The sequence below is a fragment of the Rhineura floridana genome, chromosome 2 (assembly GCF_030035675.1).
Source record: "Rhineura floridana isolate rRhiFlo1 chromosome 2, rRhiFlo1.hap2, whole genome shotgun sequence".
NCBI classification, from domain to species: domain Eukaryota; kingdom Metazoa; phylum Chordata; class Lepidosauria; order Squamata; family Rhineuridae; genus Rhineura; species Rhineura floridana.
In genome coordinates, this window is record NC_084481.1 from 158,949,866 (window position 1) to 158,963,631 (window position 13,766).

A 13,766-nucleotide genomic window follows, 5' to 3' on the forward strand; every position below is an offset into this window, starting at 1 on the left:
ATTTAAAACCTGGTAAGGCACCAGGGATAGATACTATACTACCTGAACTGCTAAAGTCAAACACTGAATGGTGGGCCCCATTGCTTGCTAATCTATTTACCAAGATTAATCTTACTGGCAAGCTCCCTTCAGCTTGGCTCGAGGCGGTGGTTATCCCGGTATTTAAGAAAGGAGATAGAGGTGATCCCACCAACTACAGGCCTATTAGCCTCCTCTCAGTTGTGAGTAAGATCTATGCTAGTGTCTTAAATATCAAATTACAAGCCTGGATTGAGGAGGAGGACATCCTGAGGTGGGAGCAGGCAGGTTTTCGAAAGAGTAGATCTACCATTGACCATTGCCTAGTTTTACAACATCTGGTGGAGAGATACATGAGTGGCTCTAACAAGGGCCTTTAAGCCGCTTTTATGGACCTTAAGACTGCCTTTGACTCAGTCCCTAGAGATTTATTATGGGCCAAACTGTCACAGACCTCGATAGATAAGCGACTTTTATATCTGATAAATTGCCTCTATCAGTGCACCTTGATCCGTGTCCGATGTGGGGCACATGATGGTCTTACTAAATCTATTCCTGTTAATGTGGGGGTGCGCCAAGTTTGCGTCCTGGCCCCCACCCTTTTTAATCTTTTCCTTAACGACTTGAGCAGTTACTGCCTTGCAGATAATCTCCATTCCCCAAAATTGGCAGAGGTGAGATGCCCTATACTGCTTTATGCAGATGATGCGGTCCTATTATCTTACTCGAAAGTTGGCCTTAAACGTCTCTTACGTGTTTTCACGTTATATTGTAAAAAAACCCTACTCACCATCAATTTTGCAAAATCAAAAATCAAGATATTCTCATGTAGGTTTTCAAAAGAGCCATGGAGTATAGAAGGTCAGAAGATTGAGCAGGTCAGGCAATATAGATATCTTGGAATTATATTCTCTTCTTCACTTTCCTGGTCTGCTCATATACAGGCTGCACTCTCATCTGCCAATAATATTTCTAAAGCTACCACCCGCTTCTATTACACCAGGGGTGGCCAATACATTCCAGCTGCCCTTCAAATATTTAAAGTAAAAATCCTCCCGCAGCTTTTATATGGCATCCCTATATGGGTATTGAATTTCAGCGCTAAAGTTGAGGCGGTGCTTTTGCGCTTTTTGCGCTCCATATTTGGGCTACCATGCTGTGCATCTGCTGCGGGACTCCGACTAGAAGCGGGTTTTACATCAATTGAGTGTTCAGCCTGGCTCCTGGCCTTTACATTTTGGACTAAAGTGGCCTATGCAGGACCCCCTCTAGGGTATTTACATCTAATATGGAGAGATTCCTTCATAAGTTCCTGGTCCAAAATTTTCAATGAGAAGATAAAGCGTCTTGGCCTCTCATTGGATCTTTTGGCTACTTGGGACCGGAAGGTAGCAAACTACATCATTGGCCAGCGGATTAGGGACATAGACCTACAGTACTCAATGTCCAGTTCACGAACATCATGTTCACTGCTTTATTTTGGTCTGAGCTTTCTCTTCCCAAATCCTGCGGCCTACCTCAAAAAATTGACTCTATCGCAATATAGATTCCTGTTCACTAGAGCCAGATTTAACTGCCTCCAATCTGCGATTCTTGTAGGCCGTTTCCAGGGAATTCCCCAGGAAAGGCGTTTCTGTTTCTGTAAGCCGGGGGTGATTGAAACCATCGATCACATTCTATTCAACTGTGAATTATACAAGGATGCTCGTATCAAACTGATTCTCCCAATTACTAAAACTTTCCCAGGTAGATCTATTGAATGGTTATTGCATTACCTTCTATCTGACAAAGATAAGGCCATTACTGAATCAGTCGCAAAGTTTCTTTGTATAGCCCAGATTTTACGAAAAAGGAAACTCAGTGCTAGTTCAAATTTTTAAACAAAGCATTATCGTTGATACTGTATTGAGTTTTAATTTGCTGGGGAAATTGTTTAAATCGCTTGTATTGTGGGTCATTGACTGCATAATAAAATTTGATTTGATTTTGATTTGCAAATATATATATGCTAGAGATGGATCAGTGGATGTTGATGGTCTGGAGATTGACTGGGTGCTGCTGCTGGCCTTTTGAGAAAGTAGGTGTCTATGGAGATTTGTAGCTCTTTTCTTTTCCCTGTAGATTTCTTTGTAACAGGCATAAGCCCCCAAAATGTTTGCATTGACTTTGGAACTTCTTTCACAGTCCCTATCATGCTTTTCAAGAAGAGCCATGGCGCTATCAAGATGACGGAAAGCTTCCAAGAGAACTTTTGAAGTTAGGCCTTCAGGCTGTTCCAAGGTCTCATCCTCATCCGGCACATTTTCTTCCTTTCTCTCCTCTTTAAGTTCCAGAAGATCTTCATTGCTGAGGGGTTCAATATGGGACGCCATAAGTTCAGCAACATCTTCTACCTCCACTTCCAGCTCTAACTGCCTTGCCATCTCTACAATATTTTCAGTAACATCAGCTACAGGATCTTCAAAGGCTTCGACATCAAATAACTGTGGGCATAATTTTTTCCAGGCCCCTTTCATTGTTGTTTCCTTGATGTCATTCCAAGCATCTCTTATAGTTTTGATGCAATCCAAGATGTAGCTTTTCCAGAATTTCTTTAGGACTTCTTGCCCTGTCCCCTCTTCATTTTCTATTGCTGCAATACACTTGCTGAAGGTTCTTTTCAAGTAGTTCAACTTGAAGGTGGCTATGACACATTGATCCATGGGCTGCATGAGTGAGGTGGTATTCGGTGGTAGGAATTCCACTTGAATGTTAGGGTTCAGTTCATCTAACGTTCGAGGGTGGCCAGGAGCATTGTCTACAAGGAGCAAAATTTTAAAAGGGATATTGTTGTCCCTGCAATAGGCTTTCACCTCTGGTACAAAGCAGGTGTCAAACCAATCTTCGAAAATGGCTGCAGTCACCCATGCTTTTCTATTAGACCTTCAATGCACTGGAAGTCTAGTTTTAACGTAGTTCTTCAAAGCTCTAGAGTTTTCCCAATGATAAATTAGCATAGGCTTTAGTTTCAAGGTACCAGAGGCATTGCCACCTAACAGAAGGGTTATTCTTTCTTTAGCTGGCTTGTAGCCTGGCATTGTTTTCTCCTCTCTGGAGATGAAGGTTCTTGCAGGCATCTTTTTCTAGAACAGCCTAGTCTCATCCACATTAAAAATTTGTTCTTTGGAGTAGCCTCCCTCTTCAATAATTTTGGCAAGGTCGCATGGATAGCTTTATGCAGCCTCAGTATCTGCAGCAGCTGTCTCTCCTTGCACTGTGATGTTATGTAGGTTAGACCTCTTCTTGAACCTGTCAAACAATCCACGGCTTGCAACAAATTCAGCATCCTTCGCTGCCTCACCTTTCTTAGCCTTCAGGTCATTGAATAGGCTTAAGGCCTTACTTTGAATCATTGCCTGGCTTATAGGAACCTGGCATGCAGTCTGATTTTCTATCCAAAGTATTAAGAGTCTCTCCATGTCTGCAACAAGGCTATCCCTTTTTCTAATTTTTGTTGTGTTTACTGGCATAGCACTCTTAACTTCTGCAAGAATCTTTTCTTTGCTCCTCATGACTGTTCTAACTGTTGTTTGAGTGAAGCCTAGTCTTTGGCCTATCTCAGCTTGAGAAACACCTTCATCAGACAGTTTAATCATTTTAAGCTTCGTATCTAAGGTGATAGATTTATGACTTTTCTTTGTACCTGCCATTATGTACTGCAATACTGTACAGTACTGTACTGTACAGTACTGAAAGCAAGGGAAAACAATACCAATACACACACACCCCACATACACACGCTATTGGGAGTAACAAGCCAGCAGTGGCAAAAGCCAGAACTAATGATGGGCAGAGACAGAGAGAAAAAGCAGGAAAGGAAGATGGGACAATGGAGAGGTATAAAATGGGACAGTAAAATGAAACCAGAGGATCTAAAGATTTTTTTTTATTTTTTATTTTTTTTATCACAAACAATTACAGTAAAGCAGATGGGACAATGGAGAGGTATAAAATGGGACAGTAAAATGAAATCAGGGGGATCTAAAATGAAATCAGGAGGATCTAAAGAGCAAGAGGTGCCCCACACACACACACACACTGCCGCCATCGACCTAGGCCGAGGCAGGCAGAGCTCCGATTGCTCTTTACAGTACTGTAAAGTACTTAAATGTAAAATAAAATACAGTATCTTTAAATGATTATGTACAGTACTGTAAAAGTCTCCAAGGCAGCAGCCGCTCAGATCGCTGGATCGCTCCAGTCAGAATCGCTCTGCTCAGATCGCTAGATCGCTCCGCTCAGATCGCTAGATCGCTCTGCTCAGAATCGCTCTGCTCAGATTGCGAGATCGCTCCGCTCAGAATTGCTCCGACGATGCTTTGCAATGCACATGGCACGTGGAACGCAAGTTCCCTCAGTGTCCATTATTGCAAAGTGCGTAGGTTAAAGTGGGGTATGGTGGAGTATGGCGCATGTACGTTATAGCGAGGCGATGTTAAGTGACGCAATGTTAAGCGGGGTTTGCCTGTATCTTTTAAAATTGTTCTTTTCAATACATTAATGAATGCACAGCATACCTAGGGCAGATCCACATCATTCATTTAAGGCACATTCAACACACATTTGAAGCACATGAATCCCACCATAGAAGCATGGGAACTGTAGCTTGTTAAGGGTGATGGGAACTATAACTGTGAGAGGGAAACTATACTTCATGTAAATCATTTTAATAACTTTTAAAAATGGAAATCAGCTAAAAAGTTTACTAGCTGACCATGGGCTACTCACCATCTCTCAGTCCAATCTGCCCCTCAGAGTGAAAACAACAGAGGGGGACCATGACCATCCCAAGGAATAAGGCCACACTTAAAATGTAGAGGAAATAATAATGTAAAACCATAATGTGATTCTCAAAAAAAATATTGGGTATGTATAGAAAAGTCTTTATTTCAAGACATAGATCTTGCAGTATTACCTTTTATTAAAAAAGAAATTAAAAAGGGAATACAACAACAACATACAAGCATTAATCCCATACTAAAGGTCTGGAAATATAGAAAGGAATAATTGATGCCAGGGATATCCCCATTGATACCAATTTGTGGACACCCGGACTTTTACCTAAAAGAGAGAATGATAAATAAAAAGGTATTAAAAGATAATCAACTCTACAGATTAATTCATTATTATACTGACTTATTACCCATATCCAGGACTGTCTGGAGGACATCATTGAAGAATTCAAATATTGCATGGTTAGCGTGGTATCAACTATCTACATTTATTAGAAAGCAACACGTCATACAACAAGGCACCAGAAACTTGACAGATTTTGAAAGAATGGTAGTTAACATACCAGAAAAAGATAAAGGGCAAATAACTACCCTATATAGATTGCTACTAAAACAGGATTTAGGATCACAACAAGGGCTACGAAGAATACTGGATAAAAATGTGGGGGAAATTTCCTTTTAAAGCCATATCAGCTAATTACACAGAAATATCTCTCAAAATCTTACAAAAATGGTATTTAACGCCATCCAGAATAGCAAGGATAGACAAGTCTTACTCACCATTGTGCTGGAGAGGATGTGGGGTCCTCGGATCCTATGTTCACATGTGGTGGGACAGTGAACGTATTCAAAGATTCTGGATGGAAGTTTTTGAAGAAATATCCATTATAATGGGAATGAAAATAATAACACCGGAATTGGCATTACTTAATAAATTTGATGGCCAAAACCGTATCACATAAAAAACCATATCACATAAAAAGCAAATTGAGTATCTCTTAATAGCAGCATGCATGTTGATAGCAAAATGCTGGAAAGAGACAAAAGGATCAAACATTGGGAAGTGGTATAGCATAGTATGGGAAATAGCGCTCTCAGAGAAACTTACTCAACGTTTGAGAGTAGCAAGAGGACAAAAGAAAAAAGATAGTTTTGCTACAGAATGGTCATGTTTTATTACACATACAAACAAAACATCAGCACCAATACAGGTTCCAATTGCCTTTAATAGCTTATGGCTACAATAGTTTCTCTGGAGATCTGGGATCTGTCCTCTTGTTAATTAATTATTATCTAAAACTGCCTAATAACCAATGTTAAGTAATTTGTATTGTATGTGGATAGTGATAGACTGAGTAGTACTTTTATATGTAATGTACTATTCTTTGCGTATATGGTTTCTGTATTATGTGAATATTTAATATTCAATCTTTCTTTATGTATTTCAAATAAAAAACATATTAAAAAAACATAATGTGAAATCAAATACTTATCGGGACACAGTATGAAGTAATATTTATATAGTCATGACTGTCAAATATGTTTATTATTTATACAACCTAAAATATATGTATAGTGCAATCATATGCATGTTTACTCAGAAGTATTCAATGGGGCTTACTCAAACAGGGAAGCATGCACAGAACTGTAACCTCAAATGATAACGAACTTCACTTACCCAGCCCAACATTCAGGATCGTGCCACTTTAAGCTGTTTTGCAACTGTTTTATACTTGTTTTCATGGTTATTGGATTTTATATGGATTTATTTCCTGTGAGCTGCCTTGGTTTTCAGTCCCTACCTCACAGAGTTGTTGGAAAGACTCCATATACACACACACTGGAGATGTAAAAATACACACTCCCCATACAATAGTTTATTATCAAAACCAGTTGGTCACTGTAGACCATTTTTTTAAAATAAAATAAAATCAGTATTAATTTCTTACCAAATAAAAGCAGTGACACCCAAGTAAGCCCTGCCTAATTGCTTTAAAAATAGGATTGGAGAGGAAGAGAAAGATTTACAACACAAACACAATCCTTTGCTATGTTCAGTCAAAAGTCCCATTGATTTACAGCACAATCCTAACTATATCTACTCAAAAGTAAGTCCTATTGAATTCGATGAGGTTTACTCTGGGTATGTGGGATTAAAATTGCAGTTTTACTCCCAGAAACATGAGTATAGGATTAAAGGTTCATATTGCGAATGTTTTCAAAACAGGCTATGCATTAGACCAGTGTTTCCCAAACTGTTTTTATTTTTTTGTTGCTAGACTACAGTTCTCATAATTCCTGACCATTGGCCATGCTGGCTGGGGCTGATGGGAGTTGTAATCCAGCAACAAAAAAATAAATAAAAGTTTGGGAAACACTGCATTAGACAAATAAACTGCCCTCTTCAACAGCCTAGGAAAATGTAAACTTGTTTGCCTCATCATGATTTGAAAAGTATAACACATTGTAATGGATCATAAGCTGGTGTACACTTTTTAAAATTTCTGTTCAAATATTATTTGAAAGATAAAATCTATTATATGCTATTTTTGCAAGTAATTAAAAAAACCCTGCATGTACACTTCTATTATAATCATAACTGAAATTGTTTACTATGCATGCTTACCAACATCCTGCTGTGAAGTTTTGTTCTAGATCTCCTGTACGCAGAGAGAAAGGGACTTTTGCTACTGTTGAAAGTGATAAATTTACTCAATTTATGAGACAAGCAGGAAAAGGCAATCGTTTTCTGGACTTGCAATGGATTCTAGCTATTACCTGGAGGTCAACAAGTCCTTTTTCAATCACAGCCCTGACTTCACTTATTGACTACAAACCTGAAAGGGCTGGATTAGAGCTGCCAGCTATGAGCTCATTTAACAGAAGTTGTGGGGGCGGAGCTGATGCTTTAGTGTATATCTCTTGAACCAGACCACCTAGGAACTTAATTTTAAAAATATTAAACTAACAGTCTGGACATTGAGGTGACTCACCCGGAGACTCAGAGAGGACCCCAAAAATCCGAAGTCTCTTGGAAAAACCAGAGACCTGACAACCTTAGTGCTGAGTGGGCACAAAGGACTCCCTCTCCCCTGGTGGTACAATCCAATTTCAGTAGGGCATGTGTTCAAAAAAGCTTTGGAAATGTACCTATTTCAAGTTGGTTTTAACGGAAGTGTTTTACCAGACAGGCTGCTGTTTTCCTTGTTGTTATATTGCCATAGCTCTGGAAAATGTTTTTATACTGGCTGAATTATTTTTTAACGTATTGCTCTCTCTCGTGCAATATTATATTGTTCTATTTTAAGGTTTTTAAATATTGGAATATTATTGTAATTTCATGTGTATATTGTTGTGGTCTCTGTCCAGAAGTAATACAATAGTTTTGAGTGATGCTCATGTTGGGGAAGGGCATTTGGGGCAGATCGGAGGAGACTTTGGACCATTCCCTCAACACATCCCTGGGATCAGGGGGAGGGGAGGGCTGGCATACCCCTCCAGCCAGCCCCCATTCTGCCCTGGTCATCATGTGACCAGCAGGGCTCAGGATTTGGCAGTTCTATCACCACATATTCTCTCCCCCCTTCCCCCGCCACCTTCATTGGATTGCCCAGGGATAGGTTCTGTGCTGCCTGTAGTCTAAACTGGGGCAGGCCATTCTACTGCCTCAGAACTCTTATCATCTCTCATTCTGCTGCTTGAGAGGAACAGCCAAGAAAGCAAGTATTCATGTCTCTCTAAGAGTACCCCAACCCAAACTGCAATGGATGCAATCATGCCTGTCTGCCCTTGTCCTCAACCCACTTGAATTAAAAATGGAAGAGGCCCACGATCCTTTACTTTTCCCCAGTAGAAGCATCCTACAAACTATGGTAAGCATGGCAAATTGCAACAGATGGCTAGCATCCTTTGAACTAAAAATATAATGGGGGTTCTCATTGGAATGTAAAGACAAAATACTTCTTTTTGATCCAAAAAGAGGGGCAATAGCCCTCCAGACCTTAGGACTAGATGAGTCAACTGAAAAATCAAGAATACAAGAGAGATGGGAAGTGACTGTTAGGAATTTGCAGAACAAGAAAAATTGAAAATGTTAAAACAAAGCTCTGTCAAGACAAATGCGCATCAATTGGAACAGCAAAAATAGCCTGGAGCCAGGGGAATGGTACAACATCTCACAAAAGAACTAGACAAGAATGTGCTTTACAGCTTGCCTCTTTTTACAGAATCCTTGGGTCCAAAAATTACATAAAAATAGTACAAGAAAGCTGAACACAAAATTGCACCGGTATGCGAGTATTGTAGTGGTGGTGTGGATTACAAACCTGATACATTCCACAATGAGAGAATTCAAAAGTGAATAATTCAGTGCATTCAGTGAAATATCAGGGCTGCAAGTGAATTACACCAAGTCTGAATTATTAAACATAGATTTGGCAGAAACTGTAGCCAGGCAGCTGAAGGAGACATATGGATTTGTGTAGCCTCTACTGATAAAATACTTCAGAGCTAATATTTTTCCAAACTTCAGTTAGTAATATGCCATTAATTTTTCTCCTGCTTTTTCAAAGCTTTAAAGTGACATCTTATATTGGGGAGGAAAATTAAATTTGACCCAGTCTGACTAAATAGAAACAATAATAATGAAAAGGATACCAATAATTGCTTTCCTACTTCAAGTGCTACCAGCATGCCAAAAACAACTTCAGATGAGTCTGAAATGAAAATGATTAATTTTTTAACAGAGCAATACATTCCAAAACCTAAATTTAACAATCTTGTGCCATGAAAGGCAAAATTCCAGCACATTATTAAATGTTGGCAGCTCAGTTAAGGTCATTATCAGCCTAGTACCCTTATGGTGGTGATAGTAAACCTTTGGCTGAGTCTAGTCCAGCATCCCGTTTCACACAACAGCAAACCTGATGACTATGGAAGGTCCACAAGTGGGAGTTAAGGGTAATAGCCCTCTTCTTCTGCTGTTCCCCTGCACCTGGTGTTCAGAGTCATGCTGCCAATGGATGTAGCATATAGCAATCCTGACTAGTAGCCATCGAAAACCTGCACTATCATGAATTTGCTTTTTAAAACTCTAAAGGGTTAACTGACTCAGACAGGTTATTGCTCATTATAATTGATGTTATCTGATTCTCATGGCTGGTTTACCCAAATAACTTCATTGGCTCCCTCTGAATGTCCTTGGAAGTCAGAAGCATGTTGACAGATACATTGGAGCTGTTGTGATGTTGTGGTTGTTGTTCAGTAAAGCAAGCTATGAGACTCACAGACAGGGATTTTAGTAGAGAGAAGAAAACCTGAAACAAAAGAGTTAAGCAGAGCAGAACAGAGCGCCAGGTTTGTCAAGGTCAGCAGCTGGTTGGCAAGGGCAACCGGGTAGATAAGAAGGGAACTCTCAGAAGCTCTGGTGTGGGGGAAAGTCGTTTGTAGAGAGAACTGTGTTTAATGTATTTTGTCAGTAAAGACTCTTACAAGATACTTGCCTGGCCTGGCTTATTTACTGGATCTATTCAGCACCGGAATTTCTTACTTGTATGGTATCTATACGCACGCACCGACAGGGGTTATGGGCTCAGCTTATCATACAAAGTAAGGGGTTCCAGTGCAGTTTAAGTGCGTTGTTGCAGAGGAACGAAAGAGCACGAAAGAGGCAAGTAAAGAGTGGACAACATGGCTGTAAACCTGTCATCCGGGATGCCGATGGAGAGACTGAATGCTGTAAATTACTCCAGCTGGAAATGGAGAATGAGAGCAGTTCTGATTAAAGAAGATTTGAATGATGTAGTGGAAACCCCCCCTCCGGCAGCTCCTTCAGCAGCGTGGACGAAGAAAGATGAGAAAGCAAAGGCTTTTATTACTCTGGGGCTGTCTGATTCTCAACTGTTGCTGGTGAGTAATGAGCCGACAGCTAATCAAATGTGGGAGAAGCTAAGAGCCGCTCATGTGCAGCAAACCGCAGGGAGCCGGCTGTGTTTAGCGCGGAAGCTTTATCAGATGCGTTTTACAGATGAAGTGACTATGACAGAGCATCTTGCTGAATTTCATAGATTATTTGCTGAGCTTCAAGATAGAGGAGTACATCATAGTGACATTCAGATGGTCTATATACTGTTATCTTCTTTTGATCGAAAATGGGATGTACTGGTCTCTAGTTTGGAAACTTTACCAGACGGAACTTTAACTCTGGACTCTGTAGAGCAGAAACTTCAACAAGAATGGAACAGGAGACAAGAGAGTAAAAGGACTGAGTTAAAAGAGACTGAGGCTGTACAACAACAACAATATCAAAGAAACAGGCAAGAGAATAAAATATGTTATTTTTGTGGGTCCCGAGGACATATACAGAGACATTGTTTAAGTAAGAAGAGAAGTAACAGGGACTTTGAACGTCAGAGACCAAGTGTGAACTTTATTACTAAGGAGGATAATAAACTAATTAATTCTAAATGGCTGTTAGACAGCGGAGCGTCTAATTGCCTGATCACAGACTCAAGTTTGTTTTACACATCAAAGCCAGTGCAAGAGAAGATCTACCTGGCTGACGGATCAACTCGGGACGCAATTGGAAGAGGCACGCTCAGGTTAAGTAATTTGAGAACTATATTGACAGATGTGTTATTAGTTTCTGGTTTAAAATATAACATTCTATCAGTGAGAAAACTAACTCAAATAGGTTGTAAAATTACATTTGAAGGGAATAGATGTTTTGTACGGAAAGATGATGAAATCTGTATGCAAGGGAAATTACAGAACTTAATGTATATGGTAGAGAGTAAGCTTGATGAACCCACGTGTGCCTGGATAGGAGTAAATAAAAATATACACGAAAACTGTATACATGAATGGCACAGAAAATTAGGGCACGCACATTTTGAGAAAGTAAAGAATACCCCAAAGCATAGTCAAGATTTGAAACTAACACATTGTGAGCATGTGGATGAATGCGAGGTATGCTATAAATCAAAAATGACAGTGGCACCTATCAATAAGAGCTGTGAAAGTACTACCACTAAGCCCTATCAACTCATTCATGTGGATTTAGCTGGACCTCTCCAGTGTTCAAAAGGTGGGGCAAGATTTTATTTAGTGATTGTAGATGATTTTTCCAGATTTACACATGTATTCTTGTTGAAAAAGAAAAGTGAAGCAGAAGAGAAATTAAAGGCATTTATACAGAGGACAGAGACACAATATGGGGTTGTTATCAAAAATATCAAATCAGATCAAGGAGGAGAATTCACCAGTAATTCGTTTAAAACATATTTAGAAAAGAAAGGAATAATACAAAGTCTCACTGCTCCTTTCTCACCATCCTCCAATGGAACTGCAGAGAGGAGGAACCGGTCGCTGCAGGATTCAATGAGAGCCATGCTGGCTGATGCAGACATGAATAATACCTATTGGGGTGAATGTATTCTGTACACTGCTTACATTCAGAACCACCTTGTGCACAGAATAATAGGCATGTCTCCCTATGAGAAATTGACAGGAAAAAAACCCAGGGTAAAACACATAGAGCGTTTTGGAGCAAAATGCTGGGTGCATGTTTCAAAGCAGAAAAGGCATGGTAAATTGGCCCCAAGAGCTCAGGCAGGTCGTATTTTGGGATTTCAGAATTCATATTATAGAATTTGGTTGCCTGAGAAACAACAATTAGTGTTAAGTAGAAGCATAAAGGTGATAGATAAACCTTGGAAAGACAGTCAAACAGTAGTACTTGATGATACAAGCAAGCAGGAAGCAGCAGATGTTCCTTTTGGTCATCAAATACCATTAAGAACCGCATTGACTGACTTAATTCAGAGTGGCAAACGTACTGTGAAAAGACTGAGAAGTGAAGACATAGCAATGCAAGATAAAGAGGTGCCAGGTACAAGCACAGGAACAAGTGCAGAATCAGGTGCAGGACCAAGTAAAATTGAGAGTGATGAAGAAATGGAAATAGATAGTGTTAGACGGTCAGAAAGAAAAACGAAAGGAAAACCACCTCATAGATTCACATTTAACGTTACACAAAAGAATGATGAGACAGATGAATATCCTGTAGAATGGGAAAAAGAAGGATCAATAGACAAAGAAACTATGGATCTAATGTGGAAATACTGTATTGAAGAATGAAATATATATGAGTGTTATCAAAACTCTGTGAAAAATGTATGAATAAAGAAAACAAAAATGGAAATGTAAATAGATGCTGTAAGGAAATGAAAACCATGTACCAATGTGTATCGCAATAATAATGGAATGGAAATTTATATTGTATAAATGAACATGTAGTTTTGTGATCTGTGAGTCTCAGGTGGGGGCTGTTGTTCAGTAAAGCAAGCTATGAGACTCACAGACAGGGTTTTTAGTAGAGAGAAGAAAACCTGAAACAAAAGAGTTAAGCAGAGCAGAACAGAGCGCCAGGTTTGTCAAGGTCAGTAGCTGGTTGGCAAGGGCAACCGGGTAGATAAGAAGGGAACTCTCAGAAGCTCTGGTGTGGGGGAAAGTCGTTTGTAGAGAGAACTGTGTTTAATGTATTTTGTCAGTAAAGACTCTTACAAGATACTTGCCTGGCCTGGCTTATTTACTGGATCTATTCAGCACCGGAATTTCTTACTTGTACGGTATCTATACGCACGCACCGACAGTGGTTGCGTGACAGACTAGGATTGAGGAGACCCAAGTTCAAATCCCCACTCAGCCATAAAGCTCTTTGGGTGACCTTGGGCCAGGCATGGTCTCTCTGCCTAACCCACCTCACTGGGTGGTTGTAAGGATAAAAGGGGGCAGAGGAGAGAACCATGAATGCTGCCTTGAACTCTTTAGAGGGAAAGTTATATATAAATATAATAAATGAATACAGATACATTGTGAGAGCCAATGGTCCATAGAAATGCTCCTGTTGCAATATTCCCTGATTGCAGTGGCTCCAAAAAGTGTGCTACAATTGTAGACATGACAGTGTGAATGCAT

At 39.8% G+C, this 13,766-nt stretch overlaps 1 long non-coding RNA gene across 1 annotated transcript; it reads right to left on the bottom strand.

The window, feature by feature from the left end:
• Positions 1–5,042: 5,042 nt before the first annotated feature.
• Positions 5,043–7,481, bottom strand: LOC133378347 (uncharacterized). Its single transcript, XR_009760970.1, has 3 exons — positions 7,417–7,481; positions 5,571–5,646; positions 5,043–5,118 (listed from the first exon to the last, which is right to left on the bottom strand). It is a non-coding gene; the product is annotated as an uncharacterized LOC133378347 (long non-coding RNA).
• Between the last annotated feature and the right edge of the window lie 6,285 nt (positions 7,482–13,766).